Consider the following 26,128-nt stretch of genomic DNA (forward strand, 5'->3'; position numbering starts at 1 on the left):
CAATGGCCTCTTTTACTACGGAGTCCCAGAAAGATGAAACAGAAGTCAGAATTTCGACATTTTCATATACCATAGAGTAACCAGAATCAATACAATGCTCTGCCACAGCCGATTTACTGGGTTGTAAGAGCCGAGTATACCAGCGATGTTCCGTACACCTCTCTTGGACTGTACGATTCGTTTGTCCGACCACTCTCTACGGATTCTGCAGATGAAATAAGACGCGAAACTTGTCGAGCTGTTATGAAGGCTCGCCCACAAAGAAGCAATATATCTGTGGCAGAGAGGACTGCACTACGTATGCTCCACCAAGATACCGAAACGGTGGTTCTCCCTGCTGATAAAGGTAATGCCAATGTTTTAATGTCACGTGACGACTACCATGATAAGATATACAGCTTACTGGATGATAGTATGTACCGGAAGATCAGTAAGGACCCCACCAACAAGGTGGTAAGGAAGACGGCGTCGCTTTTGAAGGCCGCCCCATTTCCCAACGGAAGTCATACGAAGACTGAAACCAAGTGGTGCAGTGCCTCCAAGGCTTTATGGACTCCCAAAGATCCATAAGAAAGTCGTTCCTCTACGTCCTATCGTGAGCAATATTGGTTTTCCCAACTATGATTGCACCAAGCACCTGGCGTCACCATTGAGGCCGCTTGTGGGAAAATGTGATCATCATATAAGGAACTCTGCAGATTTCATTGGCAAATTAAAATCTTTGAAACTGAACACCCCTAATCTATTAGTCAGCTTTGATGTAGTGTCGCAATTTACTAAGGTACCTCTCTCTGAATCTATAGATCTCATTGGAAAAAGTTTTGATAAGGAGATTTTAGCTTTGTTTCACCATGTGATGACCTCCACATACTTTTTATTTAATAACGAATTTTTTGAACAGACTGACGATATTGCCATGGGTAGTCCTTTGTCACCCTTGGTGGCCAATTTATTTATGGAGGACTTCGAGGAGAAGGCCCTGGAGTCTGCTAGTTTGAAGCCTACAGTTATTTGGAGGTACGTTGACGACACCTTTGTAGTGTGGCCCCATGGCGAGGACAAATTGCAGGACTTCTTAAACCATCTGAATTCCATCCATAGACAAATTCAGTTTACAATGGAAGTGGAAAAGGAGGGATGTCTTCCATTTTTGGATGTCTTGGTTCGGCGCAAAGAAGATGGCACTCTTGGTCATGCAGTATATCGGAAACCGACCCATACGGACTTATATTTACATGCAAATAGCTGTCACCATCCTTCACAGACGAGTAGTGTTCTAAGAACTTGGGTACACCGAGCACACGTCATATCTGATGAAAGTAGTTTAAAAGACGAACTTTTACATCTGAAGAGAGTTTTTGAGGACAACGGGTATTCTCCACAACAGATACGTAAGGCACTACAAATAAAACCTAAGGTGTCCGTAAGGAATGCAGAATATGACGAGGAAACATTTAAATCCATGGCTGTCCTGCCGTATGTGGGAAGCCTTTCATCCAAAATAGGACGGATCCTCACTAAACATAAAGTAAAAGTGATTTTTCGTCCACTGGCGAAGACGGCTGCACTCCTGGGTTCCGTTAAAGATGACTTACTACTCCGCAAGCCTGGAGTTTACAAGATACCATGTGAATGTGGCCTTTCATATATCGGACAAACGAATCGTACAGTCCAAGAGAGGTGTACGGAACATCGCTGGTACACTCGGCTCTTACAACCCAGTAAATCGGCTGTGGCAGAGCATTGTATTGATTCTGGTCACTCTATGGTATATGAAAATGTCGAAATTCTGACTTCTGTTTCATCTTTCTGGGACTCAGTAGTAAAAAAGGCCATTGAAATCCGCTTGGCGAAGAATTTAATTAATAGAGACAGCGGTTTCACATTAGATAAATCATGGAATCCGGCACTTTCAATATTGAACTTACAAAGACGTCGCTACAGTTCAGCTCCCAGTAATACATCGACCTCCCAGCATGGATCGAATGCGCAGCCACAGACGTAACTCATGCATATGTTACGTCTTTGCCGCCGATCAACATCACTGGCGCCTTGTTTATCTGTGGCCGCATGCGCAGTGGCGCGGTCCGCGAGTTTAAAAGGATGGAGCGAGCGCTGGAGCGTCAGTCGTACGGCTCGCTCTGAAGATGGCTGAAAGGTATACAGCCGAAATATTAGAAGAAGAAGCTGAATTTATGCGGCTGCATTAGCGAAACTTAATGGAGCATACCTATAATAGTTTAGGATTTACTGTTGAGGTAAAATTAACCAGTTTTGTAACAAAGACCCGAATGCTAAAATCTGAACGCTTTGGTCGATCTTAACGATCGACATTTCATATAGAAGCGCATCCTTAAAATGGCAAATGCTATAAATATCAGCTCTGTAACTATACTTTTTTAAAAGATATAGTAAATTTAACTTATCAGTATTTTTTGTTAAACTTCAGAACATCATTTCCTCTACACAAAACTCATGGAACGATGACAGCATGACTCCTTATTAAATCATTAGAAAATAAAATATTTGTTGTAAAGTTTAGTGCATAATATTTGGTTTCGTTCTTTATTTATTTATCAGAAGGCACATTGGAGCAACGCTACTGACTGTGACATTCAAAGTTAAGAAGAAAATCGTATTAGTTTTATGTAGAAGAATTCAACGTTTATTATGTAATGGATATTATTGTTACTTTATTTAGAAGCTGAAAGTGGTCAAGCTTTGAGTATTTAAATATGTTAAAAAGTAAAATAATGTAGGATAAGCTGTAGCGAATCAGATGGAGGGCTTCAGAGAATGGAATTGTCTTAGTCAGTTGAGCTAGGAGGTTCGGCGCGCGGGTAAAGCTGCCGGGGACGGACAGAGGGACAGTTCTGGCCTAGACACCCAAGGGGCAGTGCTGGTGCAGACGCGAAGGCGGACAGTTCGACTGACGACACCAAAGCGACAGGTCGTAATGAGAAGCGAAAGGGGACAACTAGGATGTGAAACGACTTAGAAAATTTCGCGTTGTGTGCTATCGCAGGATTTCATCTCTGAGCGCTGTGCAGCCGCGCGCCTGATGTGTACACTAACTTTATGCATAGTTAACGAGGTGGAGTATCTAACTTGTAATTCCCGACGAGATTGTGAATGATCGAACTGTGTCAAATGGATATGGGCTTCAGTGTAACAGTAACTCTAAATACGACCACTTTCGCTATTCGTTTACATTCTGAATAAACATTATTCTATTAAAATCGCAACAGAGTGGACTACATCATTTATGGGTCATTAAATTAGTTCCCGATATTGTTATTACTGTTATATTAACTTTGTATTTCACGAACTTCCAACCAGCTAGCCAAATTAATCACAAGCGTCTAATTTAGGGCGTGTAATACGACACATGCGGTTCAACCCGTAGACGAGATTTAACCAAGACATTTCGACGAAGAGGAACCGCATTTGAGCCCGAACATCTATGGGATGTTTGTTTCCCACACATTGCAAATCTAAGCGAGAGACAAGTCAGTAAATTGACATATTCTGCATATTTTCACTCAGTAATATCATGTGCATTAATGTTATGGAGTAACTCATCTTTAGAAAGAAAGAAATACCTCGTTTCTCAAACGTGGTCTAGGATTCTTGTTTAATGCTCAGCAATGATCATCTTGTAGACATTTGTTAAGGAGTTTTGCGTTTCTACTAGTGCTTCACAGTAGATTTACTTCGTCATAAACTTTGTTGTGCATAATCAACTACAGTTCAACAGGAGCAACGATGGATATGATTAGAATACCGGATGAAAAAAAGTGAGTCATTACGCCAAATCAAGATCGTCTTTAGCCCGAAAACGGCTGCACAATGCCGAAACCATAATGTTTGATCAGTTACTCAGTGATATTCTCCGTGACAATTTATTTTGTATTGTGAAAGTATTTCTGTTATTGGAATGTCTAAAAGGCTATAGATGAAATTACTAACTCACATCTGTACATTTAAAACAAAAAATCTTGTAAATTATCATGTCGCAGGCATATTAAGAAAGAAATTGTGATTAGTATGAAAAATGGCTCGTTTCATATCATTATAATGTTTTATCATGCAAATGATCCATCATCGAAAATGAAACTAACTCAGAAAATGACAAGCAGGTTTTCAGTCTCAAAGGATGGAAGTCAAACACAGGACAAGGCAGACCTAGGAAACATTGCCACTGACGTTATGAATTGTCGTAGCTGTGCCGGAACAGAACAAGAGCTCCAAGCCTCATAGAAAACACAAACAAAAATTGTTGTCCGTATTGAAAGCTGTCCAAAGTCGGATGAAAGGTCAGCCGAAGTTTATACGTAGATGACTGGTGGGGTGCTTGTAGCTGTTAGAAGTATTGTACCTCGTAGTGAAATTTAAGTAGAGGATTGCTGTGAGTGAGTGTGAGAGGAGGTTCTACTGCTCAACTGGAATAAATTAACAGTAATAAATAAATAATGAAAAATAGGTTCCTCGCTGTATGGTATAGGGCCCTTACGATTGACAGAAAACATTACATGAATTCAAAGATGGGCAGTGCGCCTTGCACTATCGCGAAATGGGCGAGGGGGTGCCGCCTAAATGATAATCGAATTTGAGGCGGCATTGATTGACATGAAGGTGGGTATCGCTGCAGCGACAAGCGACATCTATCCATGAAATTTCAATCTCGATATTTCTGTTTCAAATGTAGAAGTAGTTCAGTGGCTCCCACATACGAGGAGGGCGACGACTGTGGTGATAAAATAAGAGGAATCAGAGCACACAAGGAAGGATTTAGGTGTTCGTTTTTCCCGCGTGCTGTGCGAGAGTGAAACGGTCGAGAATTGGTCTGAAAGTGATTCTGTGAACCCTGTGCCAAATCCTTAAGTGTGAGTTATGTCTCATCGCTGCAGTGTATATCCCATCCATTAATGATAACAGTGAACGGACTGCAATTATTACGTGGTACAGAAATCACTCCCACCGGCAGGCAGGTACGGAAGCGTGGTGTCCGCAGCGAATTTTTCATTTCGAATTCGCCGCAAATATTTAAAGCCTCTTTATGAAGGCGCGCATCGTAATGTATAGTGCATCTGTTTTTCCGCTTCTGGTAATCACAAATTTCCGACAGCTGTAATGAACTATTGTCTTGCTTGCAACCAGTTGCACTATAATTTTGTAGTTACGCACAATCGTCCCCCACTATCCAACTACATCCTCTTCCTCGATATTACGCCACTTGATACAACGTACATAAAAAGCGTTATACGGTTACCTCTTTTGGTATTTCCATAGTAAAACAAGAACGCTTCAGTCGCAATATGCGCTTTAGAAGTTTCAGTGAACTTTTAAACACGTGTAGAGACTCTCGACTATTAGCAGGTAAACAGAGCTGCAGCGCGTCTTTGCTTCAGAGCTCGCCCGATGAGAAGCTTTTTTTACAGACCAACATCACATAAAAACACGAATCTCTGGGCAAGAAACAGAGGTCTCTTCGTTTCATAAGTAAACGAAAATACGTGACTTTTGCCCGAGGTAAGCTCACAGCTTCAGCCGTACCATCCGAGTGGCGGGCGCCGCTCTGCATAGGTGGCACGCCAGCAGGCAGAACGGACCGTAAGGCTACAAGGTACTCCGTGCCATAAAAAAAACTCTGCAGCGCCCTCGACCCACGTAGTGAGAAAAACACTTTCCCAGAGGAACACCGTGTGTGTCTCGAGGGCACAGTGGCCAGCAGAGCGAATACGAGCACCAGAGGTATCGTACAAACGCTGCACCGAGAACTTTATATTCTTTGTTAAAATACTTACAGTACCAGGAGAGGAAGGGTGATGATCCTCATGACGCCAGTTATCCTGTAGTACCGTGGAGGTTGTTACCTGATAACGCAAGTACTGTCATTCTCTCCCTTCTTTTTCTCAATGTTCTCTACGTGTTTCTTTCATCTCAGGTTCTGTGGAGAACTTCCTCACTCCATAACAGTGCTCCTAAATTTCAACGTCTTCTGTAACACCACATCCGAAACGGGTCTGTTCTCTTCTTTCCGATTTTCCGGCGGACCATGTTCCACTCCCATGTAATACCGTGCAATAAACGTAAATTCTCAGGTATTTCTTCTTCAACTAATTCCAATGTGTGATACTTCTTTGGCCTGCAATATTCTCTTTGCCTCTGCTAGACTGTTTTTGTGTCTTCCTTATTTTCTTTCTCATGTGCAATTTTACACCATAGGTAGCAAAATTCCTTAACGTCGTCTACATCATGGTCATCAATTTTTTGTTAACTTTGTCGCTAATCTCACTTCGATTATTCCTCAATATCTTCGTTTTTCAATTTTTGCCTCTTATGCAATACTCTGTAGTCATTAAACCGTTCCACTCACGTCCTGTAGTTCTTCGCCACATTAAGTGAGGGTGGCAACATCATCGCGGTATATTGGTATTCCTTCTCTCCTTTCTTTCACACACGTCAGTTCTTCATCTATTTATAGACAGACGAGTGGGGGTGAGTGGTTGCGTTCCTCTATTAAGCATTCCTAGTCTTAACACTTCATACTTCTTATTCCATTCTTTACTTCTCCCTCTTGTTTCTTGCATATATTGTATACCACCCGTCTTTCCCCGTCGTTTACGATACTTTCCCCAAAAATTTCTAAAATCTTGCACCGTTTCACATTTTGTTAATCTCTTCTAGGTGGATAAATCTTGTGAGATTGTCTTGACTTTTTTAAGTTTTGCTTCCATTATCAGGGACCAGGGGGGCACACCCTCTCTGATGCCTTGATCCTCCCGAAAGGAAAACTTTCTCTTCCAATTTTTAGCGCATTATTCTTGTCAGGAACTTGGATGCATCAGTTGATAAGCTGGTTGTAAGATAATTCTCACATCTGTACTTCGTATCTTTAGGGATTTGTGGATGATTTCCTTTAAGAAAATTTGATGGAGTGTCGCTAGTCCCATGAATTGTGCACACAGGCTGGAATAGTTATTCGACTGCAAATTTCCTCAAGGAGTTTAGAGATTCCGATGGTACTTTATCTATCCCTTCTGCTATTTCTGATCGTAAATTTTCCAGAGGTCCGTCATATTCTCACTCGATCCGCTATGTCATCCCTATCGGCTTCAGCTAACTAGTCATCAGAGAACCCCACCCCTTCACAGAGGCCTTCCATGGACTCTTCCCATCTACGCACTCTCTTAGCAGTGACATGCCGATTACACTCTTCATGTTACCATCTTTGCTTTTAATTTCACCGACCGTTGTTCTGACTTTTCTATATGCTGAATCAGTCCCCCTTCGATCAATTCGATCAATTGTTTTTTGTTTTCTTCCCATCTTTTGTTCAGCCTTTTCGCCTTGGTAGCCAGGCACTTCCTACGTATTTTATTCTTAACGGAGATACGTTGCTATAATCCGGTCATTTACATACTGCCCTACTTCGTCAATCAAATGAAGGATTCTGAGGAGTTTCCTTCTTTGTGCGTACGTTTGTCAATCCAACATCTGATAACCCTTTTCAGAGATGTCCATACCTCTTCAACTGAGCTGCTTTCTTTGGAGTTTCTCACCGTCGTATTCCCATGTAAGTGAACTTTAATCATATCCTGTCATTTCTCACTACTTCAGTATCCAAAATCTTTGCGAGATTACTATTTTGGGCGATTCTCTTGATCCTCAGTCTACTTTTCACCATCATTAAATTGTGATAGAATCTATATCTGCAACTTGGTACGCCTTACAATCCAACATACGACTGCACAATGAAGTCTGAAGCTGACGTGATGCAGCTGGAACTTTTCCGTATCTCCTGGCGTTTTCAACTATACCACCCCCGCTTCCGATCCTTGAATATAGTGTTCGCTACTACCATCTGCAATTCATTGCAGAACTCAATTGGCCTTTCTCCTGTCCCATTCCGGTCATAACGCCCGTATTCTCCGGTAACTCATCTTGTATTCCTTCTCCTACAACCGTTTTCCAATGACTATGAGATTTTTAGTTTTACATACCGAAATACCCGTTCAGTATCCTCATAATCTTTCTCTGTCTCTTCACCTGCTACTTGCGACGTTGGTATATTTACATGAACTGACACAGTCGGCGGTGGTTTGCTGTCGAATCTTTTGAGAACGACCGTATCACTGATGTGTTCGCAGTACCTCACTCTCTGCCCTATCTTCCTATTGGTAACGAATCGTATACATGTTATACCATTTTCTGCTGTTGTTCGTATCAGACCAGAAATTCTGATCTTCCTTCCATGTAGTTTCTGCATTTCTCTTTTCAGATTTTAGAGGTTCTCTACTACGTTCAAATCTCTGATATTCCATGTTCTGATGCATAGAATGTTATCCTGTCGTTGGCTGTTCACCCTTCTTCTCATTGTCACCTCCTCTTTGGGAGTCCTCTCCCGTACAACCGAATGGGGGTTTAATCCAGAATCGTTTGCCGATATAGAGATCATTAGGATACTTCTTTTCCATTTGTATGTCACATGTCCTGTAGATACACATTATGTGTCTTTAATGCAGTGGTTTCCATTGCTTTCTGCATCCTCATGCCATTGATCATTGCTGATATTTCCTCCTTTGAGGTGCAGTTTCTCACCCCAAGGGCAATAGAATGCCCTGAATGACTCTACGCCACTACCCCCTCTTTATCAAAGCCAATGGCAGTACGATGGCTAATTTCGAACCGGGGGCTCAAGACGTTTTGATTGGTAGTCTAAGACACTACATCTAGATCACGGGCTATATGATACAAAGTGTTTGTATTTCTTATTTTGGCCTGTTTCTTTCTAATAGATGTAAGCTATTTCATTTATTTGCCAACGCTTTGAATTTTTTAGAAAGAATGTTTCTTGTGATAATAACTGAGAAAATTCTAATTTTACTGGTGTCTCTTGCAAATGAAGTGACACTATTCAATGTGAGTACTTGATGCATTTTTCTATTTCTTGCATCCTTCTGCAATGAAATAGTAAGGATATCTTAGTTAAAAGAAGTGTAATGGATTTGGAAGGATCTTGGGACATGTGTTAACTGTCACCAGATGTTGGAGACTGTACTGAAGAGATATCGCATAGAGCTATTGGGTTGTTGCAATTATATTTCTTGTGAAAAATCTTGCATCATTTGAAAAACATTTTAATTAGAATGAGAATCATTGAGTACCATATTATTAAGTCGTCATGCTGCCTTATTCCTGTATTCATCTAAAACTCATTCTCAGAGAATCCTGAGAAACCGGCCACAAGGTGCATGTCCGCATACAGTGGCCAAAAGGCTGTGGTCGCGAGGAGAGGAGGCGGAACTACAGGAGCGTCGTGACGGCTCTTGCTAAAAATCTGTTGAAAACCGGCTGAAGTCGATGACAAGAAGTTCAGGAAGGCTTTCGAGAGGAAGAAATAGTTCACAAAACCGACACGGCACTAGCGCTAGTGTTGGATATAATGGAAACTACAAAGTAAAATTTACGGTATGCATCGACCAGCAACAACCTTCGCGAGTTCCAGAATGGACGTGCAAAAACCAAGTTTATGCGTTGTCATGGACAGCAAGGAAAGCACTGCGGCGGAGCGAAGTCATGCTCGGCACAAATATTACCACGACTGGTCATTTGTCGTATGTAGCCGTCCATGTTTGGCGAAGTACAGTGACATTGGGCTAATTGCTTTTGAGTTACAACTACACCTGGGGCAACAATATGATAACTTAGCGCTGACAGAAGTGGGGAATCAAAGCCCGTGCGCCGCCATTCTCTGTAGGCAGCAGCAGAACGCTGACTGCGCGGACAGAGCATAAGAATGTGCAAAGTATCTTTCAGACTATGCGACCAGCATGACGCACGTATTCTAACACTGACCGAAGAACCGCGTTTGGAGCAATGCTTCGTGCAGTGCTTCGGCAATATACCGAAAATCGAGAGAAAATTATTGAAGAATTTCAATTTCGATTTGATATCATGGATCATCAGTCGAAGCAGATGCTGTGTTAGTACCGACCGGTGACCGGAACAATAGTCAGCGTTGGATTGTTGTGCAGTGAGCGTGTACAACAACACGTTTTGAAAATTGGATAATAACGGAGCCCTATGTCGCAATTTTCGCACTGTCCTTGGTGAGGTGGGTTATGAATGAAGAAAGCCAATAACTGTCGATTACCTGCTAACAAGTAGAACTTTCGGCCACCATAGCACTGGTGGAGGTGGTTGGTAACACCGTTGACAACAGCGAGCGCCTCTTTTCCAAGTTGACTATAATAACACTGCGCTTTGTTGAGTGTTGTCGAGGCAATTCTATGGGAGAGCACCGCTCCAGTCCCTCAACAAGTTGTATCCACAACTAAGACAACATTTGTATCTGGATGGAAATGAATCAGACAATGATGACTTAATAATGCCTCTTTAACTACTGGTTCAAATGGTTCAAATCAAATGGTTCAAATGGCTCTGAGCACTATGGGACTTAACATCTGAGGTCATCAGTCCCCTAGAACTTAGACCTACTTAAACCTAACTAACCTAAGGACATCACACACATCTACGCCCGAGGCAGGATTCGAACCTGCGACCGTAGCAGTCTCGCGGTTCCCGACTGAAGCGCCTAGAACCGCACGGCCACCGTGGCCGCCTTTAACTCCTGAAATGAGTCCTTACATTCTTACGACCATACAAAGGGAACACCTTTCCGGCGCAGCCGGTCCAGCAGAGCAACAGTTGGAGCAGCATTTGCAATAACCTTATTTTAAAATCTTAACTTGCTTCTGACGGCCTGTAGCTCGTTAATTAGTAAATCAACAATGACAGAAAAGTGTGAATAAGCAGGACGAATACCTCGTGCATTTAGGACAAGACCTAAATATTCCTTTTCTTCGTGCAAGGAGCACTTTTCCTTGTTACACTTTAATCCAGCCATAAAAAGCACGTTAAACAAACATTCCAAATTTGCCAAAAGTTCAGCAGGCACACGACTCGGGACGACAATATCGTTCAGATAGTTTGCGCATGAAGAGACATTGGCTGTTAATTGTAACAGGAATCGTTGAAAATTTGAGGCGGGAGCACTTTCAAATGGTAGTCTTTGAGAAGAGTGTTGATCACAATGTACGGGTTAAACTGCTCGTACAGTGGCAAATGTAAGTATGCCTCACGCAGTTGAGTCTTGGAGTAGATGGTGACCTGTTGCTACCTGTCGGTTATATGTGGTAGTGAGTTAGGAAAAGAAACAACGACAATTTGCGTGTTTACCGAGGCTTTGAAATCAGCACAAGGATCTAACCTGCCTGATGAGTTCTTGAGTGCGACCAAGGAAACGCCCGCCGGCTTGTAGATACGGGTTGTATCATAAGCACTCTGTTTCCACCACTGCAGTTTCTGAGAAATCTGCTCATGTATAAAATGGTGTACAAGGTAGTACTGTAAAGTAGTGGTGGTACATTCCATTTAACAAAAATGTACGCTTCGGATTCTTTAGCACTTCCGAAAATTGGTTCAAAAAGTTTACTCTACTTGTGGCACAAACCAGAAACATTAGAAAGATTTTCTAGCACAAATTTCTTGTATGCGCAGGTTGAACAAATCAAGCAAGACTCATTCTGTAGGCCATAGAACATGAAATCAAAGGCACTTTGTGAAATCTGAAAACTTTCTGGCATAGTGCACATTGGAATTTCGTGTCCGTTATGAGCACACGAAAGAGAAGTAGGCTTCTGTAGTAGTGCCCTACGACTCATATCACAGAAATTTAATTGATTTTTTAAACAGATCCACCTTCACCTAACTGAAATTTAATTGTGTTTTGAGACACTCATAATTGGACAAAGCTTTGTTCTTATTCCTGTGGGCTATAACAGAAGGCTTTCACAAAGCGGAGGAGCGAGTCTTCATTGTTGCTTGATACATTGGCAGTGCTCACACATTCACTTGTTGAAAGCCAGCCGCGACGAGTGGCCGCGCGGTTTGAGGCGCCATGTCATGGATTGCGCGGCCCCTCCCGCCGGAGATTCGAGTCCTACCTCGGGCATGGTTGTGTGTTGTTCTTAGCATAAGTTAGTGTAAGTAGTGTGTAAGTTCAGGGACCGATGACCGCAGCAGTTTTGTCCGTTAGGAATTCACACACATTTGAACGTTTATTGAAAGCCGCGCCGAAGCTCTGCAGCAGACCAATGCCTGCCCTGTCTGCATTGTAAGCATACCGCCTGGATATGACCTTGTTTACCACACTTGTAAGACTTTGGATCACGACAGGGACAAGCTATTGCATAAATATACGAAAAACACTTACGGCCAGGCTTCCTCACCTTATTCTGCATTACATCTCGTGTACCACGTGACTGAATGTATTTTCCTTTGCTTTTACTGTGCCCCGTTTGAATTCGCTTTAGCATTACTTTGAATAGACTGCCTCGTGCACTGCGAATAATCAAACCTTCAAGATGGAGATTGAAAATCATTTTCAGTTGTGTCCACAATACTTTGAGCACCTACAATTGGCAAACTTGTTTTCAGATCCGTATCTGACAGTTTTAGGATAGCAGCTCGCGCATGTGTGTGTGTGTGTGTGTGTGTGTGTGTGTGTGTGTGTGTGTGTGTATATGTGGTGTGTGCGTCTGCCACGTTCTGCGTGAGTGTATCACGTAACATAACATCATTATAACTCAGTCAGCAAGAGCCCTCGAATCAGCATTGTCCGCAGCTCGTGGTCGTGCGGTAGCGTTCTCGCTTCCCACGCCCGGGTTCCCGGTTTCGATTCCCGGCGGGGTCAGGGATTTTCTCTGCCTCGTGATGACTGGGTGTTGTGTGATGTCCTTAGGTTAGTTAGGTTTAAGTAGTTCTAAGTTCTAGGGGACTGCTGACAATAGATGTTAAGTCCCATAGTGCTCAGAGCTATTTCAACCATTTGAATCTGCATTGTCTTGTCAGCCCTTGTGTTCAGCAACCCCTTTCTCAGTGACTATGAAGGCGATTTTTAAGACTACAGAATTCAAATCCACTACAGTGAGAAACTTGCCATGTAATGCTCGTCGACTTTTCAGACATATTCCTCGATATCAACGTCTTCCGAATGAGTCGGATATGAGTCGGATAACAGTGTTATACACTGTCTGTGAACGTTGGCTCCGGCAGTTCACAGGAAAAATGATTTGCGCACCATACCGTTAGTGTCGTATGCTGTGACGTGGTCTTCCATTGTCCATGGTGTTCGGACAAGTCGTCCTCTCTGCAGTCACCCTGGCGAAACCTGGTTGCAGCAACCAACTGTAGTGTTACTTGTTGCGCCAGTAAATTATTCATATATTGTACACTGAATAACAGTCGTTCAGTGTGCTGTGCCTGAAACTAAATAATTTCGTTTAGAGGCAGTTCTCGTTGGAGCTTATACATGGTTAAAGATTTTATACTAGATATAACAGAATAATGTTTTGGACGCCAAAACACGCGCAATTCTAGGAACATCTACGAAGCAGACAAGTATGGAATGCACTGCAATAAAGGTGCACACATCATCGTCGCCCTTTTGCATAGCGACTGAAGGAAAATCACAACACGACAAAAACAATCATCTCATTCCCCATTTCTGTTGGCAGACGAGAAAAAACAAACTTCATACGTCCTCGTCAGCATTTCTACATTTCGTAGCAAGCCTAGACGTATTTCAGGAGGAAGTCAAGCGATTACCGCAACATACATAAAATATTATTTGATTTGAGTAAAATACTTTACTTTCTAATACTTGGATGCAATCCATGTCCACTGGAACGATAATTTATTTTCGCAAAAATTTGTGGTAAGGTCTTATAGGACCAAACTGCTGAGGTCATCGGTCCCTTAGCCTGCACACTATTTAATCTAACTTAAGCTAACTTACCCTAGGGACTACACACACACACCCATGCCCGATGGACGACTCCAACCTGTGCCGGGGGGGGGGGGAGGGGGGGGGAGGGAGCCGCGCCGGACCATGAGAGCACGCCCTAGACCGCGCGGCTACGCAGCGCGGCCAACGACAATTTATATTTTGCGCGACCGACGACAATTTATATTTATTACTGTAGCCGAGTATAAGTTTATACCTTTTAATCTTGATTAGCACTGAAGGACACTCACATATCAACTTAACTTTTAACTTTTGTACTCACATGTGACTAATACTACAACGTCTGCCGGATTTGAGCCGTACTGGTGCTGCAGCCCTCTTTAGTCTTCCGGCAGGCGCGCCGCATGGAACCTACTGAGGGCGTGTCTTCGCCGACTTCTCTCATTCGCTGCTGGTTCTAGCAGTGTCTTTAGTTTGTTGCATCATTATCAGGTACAAACTGTAGTCTGAACCTCATTCTTCTGACGATACCACAAGTACAATCTGTCAGTTTTTGTTGAAATTAAGCTGATGAGTGATTTTATTCTGTGAATGTATTGGAGCGTTTTGCTTTCTGATGCTTAACCTGAGTGGGCTACTGCTCTTCGCCTGTTTTTGAGTGCATACAATTTCAAGGGAATAGTCTATTTCCGGTATCTTTTGATGGAACAGAAGTCGTCAAAATTCTCTTGTGTTTCGCTGTGAGGGGGATTTGTTCCGTTTCTTGTCCCTTTTCCCCGCGTCTGTGGAGTATTGAATTCCATTCCTGTCGCCACTCCTTGACCCCCGGGAATGAATTTCTCTACCCCTTCTGTCTGTTAGAAAGAAGTGGTTCAAATCCCTCTGAGCACTATGGAACTTAACAGCTGAGGTCATCAGTCCCCTAGAACTTAGAACCACTTAAACCTAACTAACCTAAAGATATCACACACATCCATGCCCGAGGCAGGATTCGAACCTGCGATCATAGCGGTCGTGCGGTTCCAGACTGAAGTGCCTAGAACCTCTCGGCCACTGCGGCCGGCTGTCTGTTAGAGGAGGCAGTTATATGGAAGTGTGCGAAACTTTTCAAAATGTTTGCGAATCGAGTAGATGAGGCGGGACTTCGGTACCAGTTTAATAGGTTTGAGAAACGGCCAAAAGGACCACATCCAGGCTGGTCAGAAACAGACTGCGGTGAAGTAGGCACTTTATCTTCATACCTACACTGACAAGAGAGATTGGTTGGTTTTTCGAAGTCAGTCGCCCAAGAGAAAGCCTCAATCCACTTTCGGCAATTTGCCCCATCCGACTTAACGTACTCGGAGTTCGTACTTGTAAATCACTCCACTGTTTGGACAGTAATTTCCACAAAGAGTTCAATGGGCTGTGCGCTGTTAATGAAATTATTGCCGCAGGTTATAATTCTGTTAACCTGTGAGCGAGAAACTTTACTAACTTCGAATAAGGCGGCTGTAGATTGTAACTCTGCTTAGGAACTCTTAATGCGGAGACGGCGTCACTCACCTCTGCTTCCTGCTACTCCCTCAGGGCCACGGGGCGAGCGGCTGCATCCCATAGACGGCACGCTGACACGGCTACACTAACCGCCGCGTCAACGCCGTGGATCTTCAACTTATCGATAAGCTCTTCTTTCATTCGCTTCTTTCCTCGTCTCCACAACCCCGGGTACCTCACAGGATGCCACACTGAAACAGAAAAATAGCGAGTAGTATCCTCTAAACGAAACACGAGACAGCATGTATCAGACAGCAAAATCATTAACACTTTTCCCCCACACCAAAATTTCTTTTATGTACAACACATGTCGCCAAACTTTAACAACGCTCACTGGTAAGACAATTTTATGGAATAAGTGAGTTAAAGAGGTAGGTTCAGCTGAGTGTCATATAATTCTTTAAAAATCATTACAATTTTATTTCCAGAACTCTGAAAAGTTAGTAATATTCAAACCTTCAGTCAGTTGTAAAATTATATAATTAAAAACAGTGAAACGGATGCACTTCATCAGCTTGTTCAGTAGCTACGAAGTGCAGCTACCGAAATTTGTTGAAAGACGCGATAATATATTGGCCAGTCACATTAATGTGACCACCGGTTACGTTCGACGTCAATGTGGAGTAACCACCCACAGACGGCTGGTGGCAGCACTAGGAGCAGATGGTGTGTAAAGCATCAAGGCGGAAGCGGAAAACAGTACTGTCGTGGTTGTAATGCGGAAATGGAACTATTTTCTGGAGCTCCAAAAGGGCATGGTCATTGGCTTACCGGCCAAGGGTGGAAGTATTTACAAAACGGTCAGGTTTATAAACACTTCGCGTGCCGACTTGGTTAAATTCGGCGCCGAGGCGACTGTGATGTACCACAGGCCATTTGACAAGGGTGAAAGACGGAGCAACGTACGGGCGAATGGAAGTGAAATTATTGAGCAACAGGCTCCCAGATGAACCAAGGAGCTACCAACAATGTCTCCTCAACAACTATTAACCGACGTTGCCACGTATGGACCTACGCAGTTGGCTCCTGGTTCATGCATCCACGCCGGCTGCTGTTCATCTGCGACGAAGGCGGGAATTTGCACGCCAATACCGCACCTGGCCGTCCGCAGAGAGCCGAAGGTGACTTTTTCAGATGAATCACCTTCTATGCTCCACGAGACATATGGCTATCGGCGTAAACGACGTGAAACGTCTAATAAAAGTAAGTACACTGCAACAGTCGTCGGAAGTTCAAAGCTGGAGGAGAGAGTGTTATGGTCTGTGGAATGTGTCATTACCTGGATGTATCTCGTCGCTATGGAAGGCACAATTGATCGTCTCAAATAAACACGTCCACTCCAGCATGCAGTTTTTCCTGCGACAATGGCACTTACCATCAGGGCAATGCGACGTGCCACACAGCTCGTAATGTAAATGTGTGGTTCGAAGAGCCCCGGGATGAGTTCATCGTACATCTCCGGTCACCAGTCTCCCAGAATTTAAGCCCAGTCGAGAAGCTGTGATACCATCTCAACCGGCTTGTCCGCACCATGGACCCTCAATCGATAAGCCTTGCGCAGCTTGGCCCTCCACTGGAGTTGGCATGGCTTTACAGAGCCTTCCAGAGCTTCATTGACTCCCTTCGTGCACGTCTTCCAGCGCTCTGTGCTGCGAAAGGTGACTTTCAGGCTTTTGATACATTAATGTGACTGGACAGTGGAAATCAAGTTCAGAGACAAATTTAAAAATCTCCAATTATTCATGCATGGAAAAAATACTGTGAGATGAAAGACATTAAGTGTCCATAGGATAAAAAAAATTTCCTTGACATAAGCAACCAACCATCCATATTTATTGACACAGTAAAAAAAATTCTCCTTGAAATGAAATCCAATTAGCCATTGATAAGGCTGCAACCACCACAGTCGTTATTTTAAGGCAGCTATCTCGACTTTGGCCAGACACACGAACAGTTTCCTCAGTCACGGCGAGCGACTTTCTTGACAACAAACAAGCTACCCAGCGCCTCTAAGTGTGCAATGAGGTACAGCAGGGTTCACAATCCCGAGCAGGCGACAGGATAACCTGATTGTAGACGCCGCCATTAAGTCTAATGATCCGGCAAAAACAATCAATTCCAGTCAGGGCTGCAGCTGGGACTCCGCCGATGGTTGCTGCGGGTTTCCAACTAGTGGTGTTGTCACTTCGCGACACATGGCGGGCAGCTTCGTTCACGAGGCGCCACAGTCGCGCCATCGACACGCCCACCGAACAGCAGCAGTGGCAGAGGCGCGTGCAGCAGTTCACATGCATCTGAACAGTGGCTACTGCTGCGTCGGCACAAAACTGACTGGGAATATTCGCACGACTGTTGTCAACTCTAGTTATGAACCTTAATTATGTGCTGTCGGATGACTGGCTCATACATGTTTTTGCTTGTTAGTGTTCCGGTTCCTACGAACTTACTTATCGACTTTCATTTTTTATTTGTCGTTCTCTGTCGCCATTGCAGTTTACATATTGTCATTTTGTCTTTTGGAGATAGTAAATGGAGCTATGAACTCTAGAAAATGGAGTGCCAACTGGAGAAAACGGAACGTTTCCGACATATTGTTCTGTTTGAGTTCAATAGAGGGGTGGCAGCAGCGGAGGCAGCCAGAAACATTTGTGCTGTATATGAGGATAACGCCATTGGACGGAGCACGGCAGGAAAGTGGTTTTCTCGTTTTAATGAGGATTGTTTTGACATTAGTAATCCTCCACGTTCATGAAGATCATTTAAACGCGTTAATCCTCAATACTCCGTGTACTCGAAAGCTAGAAAGTGTGATGAACTGAGATTATTCCACCATCGTGCGACATTTATATGCAACGGAGAAGGTACAGAATTCTGGTGTATGGATATCACTTGCTCAAAGACAAGAATCCTAAAGTTCAGCAGGTGGCCATATGTGCACCTCTGCTTGTCGTCATCAGTTGGCTCGTGAAACACACCGACCATTCTTATCCTGTATAGTTATTGGTGACGAGAAATCGTATATTTACGCTAACATAATGAAAAGAAAGGAATTGATGAGTCGAAACAAAAGAGCAGCTCACCATACGAAGACTTGCGTGCATGCCCAAAACCGACTCGTGGAGATAACATCTTGGACCTACTGATAACAAACAGACCCGAACTTTCGACTCTGTATGTACAGAACAGGGAATCAGTGACCATAAGGCCGTTGCAGCATCCCTGAATATGTAAGTTAATAGGAATATAAAAGAAGGGAGGAAGGTTTATCTGTTTAGCAAGAGTAATAGAAGGCAGATTTCAGACTACCTAACAGATCAAAACGAAAATTTCTGTTCCGACACTGACAATGTTGAGTGTTTATAGAAAAAGTTAAAGGAACTCGTAAAATGCGTTTTAGACAGGTACGTGCCGAGTAAAACTGTGAGGGACGGGAAAAACCCACCGTGGTTCAACAACAAAGTTAGGAAACTACTGCGAAAGCAAAGAGAGCTTCACTCCAAGTTTAAACGCAGCCAAAACCTCTCAGACAAACAGAAGCTTAACGATATCAAAGTTAGCGTAAGGAGGGCTATGCGTGAAGCCTTCAGTGAATTCGAAAGTAAAATTCTATGTACCGACCTGACAGAAAATCCTAGAAAGTTCTGGTCTTACGTTAAATCAGTAAGTGGCTCGAAACAGCATATCCAGACACTCCGGGATGATGATGGCATTGAAACAGAAGATGACACGCGTAAAGCTGAAATACTAAACACCTTTTTCCAAAGCTGTTTAACAGAGGAAGACCGCACTGCAGTTTCTTCTCTAAATCCCTGCACAAACGAAAAAATAGCTGACATAGAAATAAGTGTCCAAGGAATAGAAAACCAACTGGAATCACTCAAAAGAGGAAAGTGCACTGGACCTGACGGGATACCAGTTCGAATCTACACAGAGTACGCGAAACAACTTGCCCCCCTTCTAACAGCAGTGTATCGCAAGTCTCTAGAGGAACGGAAGGTTCCAAATGATTGGAAAAGAGCACAGGTAGTCCCAGTCTTCAAGAAGGGTCGTCGAGCAGATGCGCAAAGCTATAGACCTATATCTCTAACGTCGATCTGTTGTAGAATTTTAGAACATGTTTTTTGCTCGCGTATCATGCCGTTTTTGGAAACCCAGAATCTACTCTGTAGGAATCAACATGGATTCCGGAAACAGCTATCGTGTGAGACTCAACTAGCTTTATTTGTTCATGAGACCCAGAAAATATTAGATACAGGCTTACAGGTAGATGCTATTTTCTTTGACTTCCGGAAGGCGTTCTATACAGTTCCGCACTCTCGCCTGATAAACAAAGTAAGAGCCTACGGAATATCAGACCAGCTGTGTGACTGGATGGAAGAGTTTTTAGCAAACAGAACACAGCATGTTGTTATCAATGGAGAGACGTCTACAGACGTTAAAGTAACCTCTGGCGTGCCACAGGGGAGTGTTATGCGACCCTTGCTTTTCACAATATATATAAATGACCTAGTAGATAGTGTCGGAAGTTCCATGCGACTTTTCGCGGATGATGCTGTAGCATACAGAGAAGTTGCAGCATTAGAAAATTGTAGCGAAATGCGGGAAGATCTGCAGCGGATAGGCACTTGGTGCAGGGAGTGGCAACTGACCCTTAACATAGATAAACGTAATGTATTGCGAATACATAGAAAGAAGGATCCTTTATTGTATGATTATATGATAGCGGAACAAATACTGGTAGCAGTTACTTCAGTAAAATATCTGGGAGTATGCGTGCGGAACGATTTGAAGTGGAATGATCATATAAAATTAATTGTTGCTAAGGCGGGTACCAGGTTGAGGATGGTTGGGAGAGTCCTTAGAAAAGGTAGTCCATCAACAAAGGAGGTGGCTTACAAAACACTCGTTCGACCTATACCTGAGTATTGCTCATCAGTTTGGGATCCGTACCAGATCGGGTTGACGGAGGAGATAGAGAGGAACCAAAGAAGAGCGGCGCGTTTCGTCACAGGGTTATTTGGTAACCGTGATAGCGTTACGGAGATGTTTAGCAAACTCAAGTGGCAGACTCTGCAAGAGAGGCGCTCTGCATCGCGGTGTAGCTTGCTCGCCAGGTTTCGAGACGGTGCATTTCTGGATGAGGTATCGAATATATTGCTTCCCCCTACTTATGCCTCCCGAAGAGATCACGAATGTAAAATGAGAGAGATTCGAGCGCGCACGGAGGCTTTCAGACAGTCGTTCTTCCCGCGAACCATACGCGACTGGAACAGCAAAGGGAAGGTAATGACAGTGGCACGTAAAATGCCCTCCGCCACACACCGTTGGGTGGCTTGCGGAGTATAAATGTAGATGTAGATGTAGATAATGTTACGCATCTGGTGGGACAGCGTCGATGTGATGTTCTATGAATTGTTTCCCTGAGGTGTAAAAGTCACTGCTGACATTTACTGTCAACAACTTAGGCGTCTTTGAGACGAAACCCAAGAACAACAATCAGAAAGACTGCATGAAGCAATGCTACTACTTCATAACGCCTGCCCTCTGTCCGCTAGACTGGGCAGTCATCGGATTTTCAGGTTTTTCATCTATCGACCAACCTCCAAGGAACTTCTTTTCCGGATAAAAATGGTTTCCGAACATGACGAGCGTTGCACCTCAAAAAATGCGTTATTTCTAAAGTTGTTGAGCCGAAAATTTATTCCAAAGTTGGCAGAATGTCGTAAACAGTGACGGAAAACTTATTATTGAAGACTAAATTCTCTATTGGTGGGTCCCCTTTACTGTACGCGATTGTGCGTTACGCACGATGTGATATCTAGTGCAGAGAGCTGCCAACTCCTGCACCAACAATGATTTTACCGTGACTGAGCATCGTGTCTAATTAAAATTACTTGACAAATATGGATACGAATTTCTTTACTTGTTTATGAGAGACCTCATCAGTCTAGTAGCTAGCGAGAAGTGGCCATTCGTACACCTCTGTATCTGTCAGCATTTGGCGCGAGAACAACACTGATCATTCCTATACTGATCGTTACTGGTGACGAGAAATGGTGTCTGAGGTAACATAAGGAAAAGAGAGGCATGGCTCAGCCCAAACGAAAAACTAACTGTCTCTAGAAAGGCTTGCACGCATCCACAAAAGGTGTGGAGCGACAGCGGTGGTGTGGTCTTCTACGAATTGCTTCCCTGAGGTGTTTCTTCGTTGGTGAAATATCTGCAGGACTTTTTGGCCAACGCAGCATTCGAATACCCTCTTAATCTGTGGTGTCATTCGAAGAAATAAGCGCTAATGCAAGGCCGCTACCTCGGGACGAAACCCAGTCGCTGCCGGACACCTAAGTTTCCTTACGCACTGTAGTCTACATTCGGAGTTATGCGAACCGAAAATGGTTGTGTTGTGTACCCAGTGGCACCCCATACCATTAAGTGAGATGCTGGACCCTTATGACGAAGACGAATGCAATTTGGCTAATTTGTTCTCTTTGGAGCCTCCACACATGGAGACATCCTTCTTCAAGCGGTCAAAAGACGACAATCTGCTTTGCCTGTGGCTAGTATCCCCCTTGGGCGCAAAGTTGTAGACACACCCCGTCTCTGCTGTCGCTTCAAGGGAAGCTGAAATAAATTATCCCTGTGCTGACGGTCCTTGGTCCTTCATATTTCATGTCGCTGGAGACTCAATTTGTTGCAAATAGCCTCATTTCTCGACCCAGGGTATTCGGCATAGCTGTGCGACTTTGCACGGCCATGCTATTCGCGTGGGGCCGCTGAGATGCATCGTGGCATTGTGACTGGCCCTCGTTAAACTCATTGACTCCATATCCGAAACACAACTGTGGGATCCCTAACGACAGCTAAAGCGATACCACAGAACTATAAACCGCCGTCAACTAGGCCAGTTTTCTGCCACTGTAGTCGTCACTACTTCTCATATGAGGCATATCTTCTCGCAGGTAACCAACATACAAATGCGTTTCCTGAATGAGCAGCCGGCCGAAGTGGCCGTGCGGTTAAAGGCGCTGCAGTCTGGAACCGCGGGACCGCTACGGTCGCAGGTTCGAATCCTGCCTCGGGCATGGATGTTTGTGATGTCCTTGGGATAGTTGGGTTTAACTAGTTCTAAGTTCTAGGGGACTAATGACCTCGGCAGTTGAGTCCCATAGTGCTCAGAGCCATTTGAACCATTTGAATGAGCAATTCGCATCTTATACGGAACGGCGATGGCGTCATTCCTACTTTGTGCGGTTACGGTGATCATTAGCATATCTCAGCATGTATCACATGCTTTCCAACTTGACATTGGTTGCATGTAGCCTTCATGGCGTGGAAATTTTAGTGGCTAGCTGTTTGCTTTCACTTTAGTGTTAACAAGCACCACAGTCAGTGTGTTCCCTGCCGCCGTTGGATAAGCAGCTGAGCAGCAAGTCGTATTCTCCTAGCTCACTCGTTTGTTACATAGTTTAATTCTTAATTTCTTTGCGTGTTTTTGGTACTTGCATTGTTTAATTCATAAATTTCGGGCGTATTATAGTATTTGAGAGTTGTAGCATCGCGTTTTAGTACCTGAATAGTGTAATTTCGCTTAGTCTCCTTCCGCCGCCGAGCAGTGTCAGCAGTGCGCAAGTAGCAGCATTACTGCATTTACTAGGCAATCTTGTATTTTAATAACCGTTTAAATTTTGTCGATTTGTTTGCGCTCCCTGTAGATTAGTTCAGACGTTCTTTGCAAAACAGTTTTTAGCGTGGATAGGGACTGCAACTGCTGTGTTCGGATGCAGGCTGAGTTGGCATCCCTTCGCTCCCAGCTTCAGGCAGTGTTGGCTTCGGTCACACAGCTTGAGGCTGTTGCCAATGGGCATCACTGTGAGGGTCCGGATGGGGGTTTGTCGGGGACGGCCAGCTCGTCCCACGCATCCCCTGATCGGACTACGACTGTGGTTGCCCGGGATACTGCCCGCATTGAGGCTGATCCCTAACCTGTGGTAGAGTGGGAGGTCGTTTCAAGGTGTGGCAGGGGGCAAGAGACATTCCGGAGGGCTGAACGGAAAGCCTCTCCAGTTTGTCTGACGAACCGGTTTCGGGCTCTGTCTCAGGCTGATACTGATCTTCGGCCTGACATGGCTGCTTGTCCTGTTCCAGAGGTTGGCCCTCAGTCTGCAAGATCTGGGCAGTTGCAGAGGGTGGGCTTACTGGTAGTTGGGAGCTCCAACGTCAGGCGCGTAATGGGGCCCCTTAGGGAAATGGCAGCAAGAGAGGGGAAGAAAACCAATGTGCACTCCGTGTGCATACCGGGGGGAGTCATTCCAGATGTGGAAAGGGTCCTTCCGGATGCCATGAAGGGTACAGGGTGCACCCATCTGCAGGTGGTCTCTCATGTCGGCACCAATGATGTGTGTCGCTATGGATCGGAGGAAATCCTCTCTGGCTTCCGGCGGCTATCTGATTTGGTGAAGACTGCCAGTCTCGCTAGCGGGATGAAAGCAGAGCTCACCATCTGCAGCATCGTCGACAGGACTGACTGCGGACTTTTGGTACAGAGCCGAGTGGAGGGTCTGAATCAGAGGCTGAGACGGTTCTGCGACCGTGTGGGCTGCAGATTCCTCGACTTGCGCCATAGGGTGGTGGGGTTTCGGGTTCCGCTGGATAGGTCAGGAGTCCACTACACGCAATATGCGGCTACACGGGTAGCAGGGGTTGTGTGGCGTGGGCTGGGCGGTCTTTTAGGTTAGATGGCCTTGGGCAAGTACAGAAAGGGCAACAGCCTCAACGGGTGCGGGGCAAAGTCAGGACATGCGGGGACCAAGCAGCAATCGGTATTGTAATTGTCAACTGTCGAAGCTGCGTTGGTAAAGTACCAGAACTTCAAGCGCTGATAGAAAGCACCAAAGCTGAAATCGTTATAGGTACACAAAGCTGGCTTAAGCCAGAGATAAATTCTGCCGAAATTTTTACAAAGGTACAGACGGTGTTTAGAAAGGATAGAGTGCATGCAACCGGTGGTGGAGTGTTCGTCGCTGTTAGTAGTAGTTTGTCCTGTAGTGAAGTAGAAGTGGATAGTTCCTGTGAATTATTATGGGTGGAGGTTACACTCAACAACCGAACTAGGTTAATAATTGGCTCCTTTTACCGACCTCCCGACTCAGCAGCATTAGTGGCAGAACAACCGAGAGAAAATTTGGAATACATTTCACATAAATTTTCTCAGCATGTTATAGTCTTAGGTGGAGATTTCAATTTACCAGATATAGACTGGGACACTCAGATGTTTAGGACGGGTGGTAGGGACAGAGCATCGAGTGACATTATACTGAGTGCACTATCCGAAAATTACCTCGAGCAATTAAACAGAGAACCGACTCGTGGAGATAACATCTTGGACCTACTGATAACAAACAGACCCGAACTTTTCGACTCTGTATGTACAGAACAGGGAATCAGTGATCATAAGGCCGTTGCAGCATCTCTGAATATGGAAGTTAATAGGAATATAAAAAAAGGGAGGAAGGTTTATCTGTTTAGCAAGAGTAATAGAAGGCAGATTTCAGACTACCTAACAGATCAAAACGAAAATTTCTGTTTATGGAAAAAGTTCAAGGAAATCGTAAAATGCGTTTTAGACAGGTACGTGCCGAGTAAAACTGTGAGGGACGGGAAAAACCCACCGTGGTACAACAACAAAGTTAGGAAACTACTGCGAAAGCAAAGAGATCTCCACTCCAAGTTTAAACGCAGCCAAAACCTCTCAGACAAACAGAAGCTAAACGATGTCAAAGTTAGCGTAAGGAGGACTATGCGTGAAGCGTTCATTGAATTCGAAAGTGAAATTCTATGTACCGACTTGACAGAAAATCCTAGGAAGTTCTGGTCTTACGTTAAATCAGTAAGTGGCTCGAAACAGCATATCCAGACACTACGGGATGATGATGGCATTGAAACAGAGGATGACACGCGTAAAGCTGAAATACTAAACACCTTTTTCCAAAGCTGTTTCACAGAGGAAGACCGCACTGCAGTTCCTTCTCCAAATCCTCGCAAAAACGAAAAAATGGCTGACATCGAAATAAGTGTCCAAGGAATAGAAAAGCAACTGGAATCACTCAATAGAGGAAAGTCCACTGGACCTGACGGGATACCAATTCGATTCTACACAGAGTACGCGAAAGAACTTGGCCCCCTTCTAACAGCCGTGTACCGCAAGTCTCTAGAGGAACGGAGGGTTCCAAATGATTGGAAAAGAGCACAGATAGTCCCAGTCTTCAAGAAGGGTCGTCGAGAAGATGCGCAAAACTATAGACCTATATCTCTTGCGTCGATCTCTTGTAGAATTTTAGAACATGTTTTTTGCTCGCGTATCGTGTCATTTCTGGAAACCCAGAATCTACTATGTAGGAATCAACATGGATTCCGGAAACAGCGATCGTGTGAGACCCAACTCGCCTTATTTGTTCATGAGACCCAGAAAATATTAGATACAGGCTCCCAGGTAGATGCTATTTTTCTTGACTTCCGGAAGGCGTTCGATACAGTTCCGCACTGTCGCCTGATAAACAAAGTAAGAGCCTACGGAATATCAGACCAGCTGTGTGGCTGGATTGAAGAGTTTTTAGCAAACAGAACACAGCATGTTGTTATCAATGGAGAGACGTCTACAGACGTTAAAGTAACCTCTGGCGTGCCACAGGGGAGTGTTATGGGACCATTGCTTTTCGCAATATATATAAATGACTTAGTAGATAGTGTCGGAAGTTCCATGCGGCTTTTCGCGGATGATGC

Source organism: Schistocerca serialis, chromosome 2, assembly GCF_023864345.2.
Source record: "Schistocerca serialis cubense isolate TAMUIC-IGC-003099 chromosome 2, iqSchSeri2.2, whole genome shotgun sequence".
NCBI lineage: Eukaryota > Metazoa > Arthropoda > Insecta > Orthoptera > Acrididae > Schistocerca > Schistocerca serialis.